General features: G+C 36.2%; 1 pseudogene; it reads right to left on the reverse strand.

Moving 5' to 3' along the window:
* Positions 1 to 725: 725 nt before the first annotated feature.
* Positions 726 to 1,983, reverse strand: LOC121968391 (annotated as a pseudogene).
* Between the last annotated feature and the right edge of the window lie 207 nt (positions 1,984 to 2,190).

The raw sequence follows: 2,190 nt of genomic DNA on the forward strand, positions 1-2,190 counted from the left end.
TTATTGAAGATTAGAGGCAATAAATAAATTTAAAATACAATCACGTTCAAAATAATTTAACTAATTACAAAAATAAACTCATTCCAGCTTCAAGTGCATTTGATCAGTAACTTAAAAACATATCTGCAAAATACTTTTCAATAAGTACAAGCATGACATTTGTTATACATTTATACAAGGGTGGAGGCATATGAAGGGTTGTGGGTTCAATTGACCTCACAGAAACTTCAATTTCAATATATTTTACCAAGTAAATTATTTTTTGAACTTACACAAATTACCTTGAAATCATTCATTAGTTATTTAGAAAATATTCTCCCTCAGCAACTTTCTTCATAGCATTATCAAATTAGCCGTTAACTTAATGATGAAATCCAAAAATTTAAAGCATGATAAGATCAATTGGGTTTAATATACACAACCACATTAGCTTAATGGAAATTAAATAAAAAAGACTAATACAATCTAAAATTTCATCTTGATATTGTACACATCAAGAAGACTGGTATAAGATGTTGCACTTGCCTGAACTTAAGGATCGATTGAACAGGACCGAAGATCTCATCTTGTGCTATTTTCATTTCATCCTATAAATTTCAAATATCACAACTGTCATCACAAATGCAGATTGAGATTTTGATATCAAGTAACTGTGTCAATTGACGAGCAAGTTGAATCTCAAGTAGATGTTGATGGTCCATTTGCTGCATGCTTACATTGAGAACTTATTGCCTTTGCCTTGTCATCTCATTCCCACCCACGAGAAAGTAAGCAGTGTGCCTGAAAGCCAGCCTAAATAATAAAAATAATAATAGTATTCATATCATCAACAAAGGAAGACACAGTGTGGGTTGATATGTGCCTGAAAAAACTCATCATTTTGACTTTTGAATTAGGATCGATGCTCGTGGTGCTATCGAGTGCTTGTTGCATATGGTGCAACCACCTCTCAGCAGCTTGGTGAGTAACAGGGAATGGTGCATGTCGTCCGATCAGAGCTGGATGACTTGCAATAATGATTGATTCAAACGAAACTGTGTTGCAACAATTCAGCCAAAGGTTTCCCTTCATTACAGAAGCAAACTTAGAACTAGAATCTATAGAGAGAGATGGATGTATCAATTTCTTGTATATTTTTCAGATTTTTTCTTCTGTATCAGCTGAGTCCAGAGACTAAATTGTTCTTATGATTTCCTTACCAAATGAATAAAGCATGCCTTTTGTTGCATCAAACTCCATAATACTGGTCTAAATATAGCAGCATATCCACAAACTAAAATTAATTGTTCATAATAAATTCAAATGCACGAACTTAGGTGTTTCAGTTATGTGACTATTTTTGATATAATCACATAACCGAAACACCAGAGATATGATCGGTATAACAATATCTCAGTATGCATCAAAGTAGGACACCAACTATTCTTGTACTTCCTAACCACCATTCTCCTAAAGGCTCAATGAACAAATCCTGAACACAAGGTGATTACAAAAGAGAATAGAATATTTAAGAGGTCATATGAAATTACAATGATACGAATATCATCACAATAATCAATTTATGTAAGATTCTGGTCATATAAAACAAAAGAACAAGTTCCCTTCACCTTTCCTCTAGGAATACAGATTAGGGCCTCCCATCCTCTGAACGAAGAACTCGTACTGGTTCCAAATCGCGTCCTCCTTCTTCGAATTCGAAAAGATAGATCAGAACCCCACTCTTCCTCATCAGCGAAAACCCTACCAACCATGTGTGTTAACAAAATTAGAGATGGTCATAATCAATCGAGCATCTACAACAGACGGAGAGGGTCACGGAGGAAGAGGTAGGTAGATCGGCTCACCTGTTGTAGAAATTGGTTGAGAGATCGATGAAGGGCTGGATTCCGCCTAGGGTTTCAAAGAGGTTGGTCTCGTCGATGGCGAGGCGTCGCTCACTGCCACTTCACTCCACTCTGACACCTTTTACTGTAAAGATTGCATTGTCTTTAAATATTTCCCCTTTTTCTTGTTCTTTTACTCTGATGAATTAGGAGAGAGGGAGATACAAGCCTCTTGCTTCTTGTGGTAGGCATGTTCATCGAACGCTCGAGGACGAAGGTAGCGTATTATCTACAGCCTTGATAATTTAGGCACCAACCCATTTTGACTTAACCCACCTGCTAAACTATTGAAGACGAAGAAGAACTT

This window comes from Zingiber officinale, chromosome 3B, assembly GCF_018446385.1.
Source record: "Zingiber officinale cultivar Zhangliang chromosome 3B, Zo_v1.1, whole genome shotgun sequence".
In the NCBI taxonomy this organism is placed as follows: domain Eukaryota; kingdom Viridiplantae; phylum Streptophyta; class Magnoliopsida; order Zingiberales; family Zingiberaceae; genus Zingiber; species Zingiber officinale.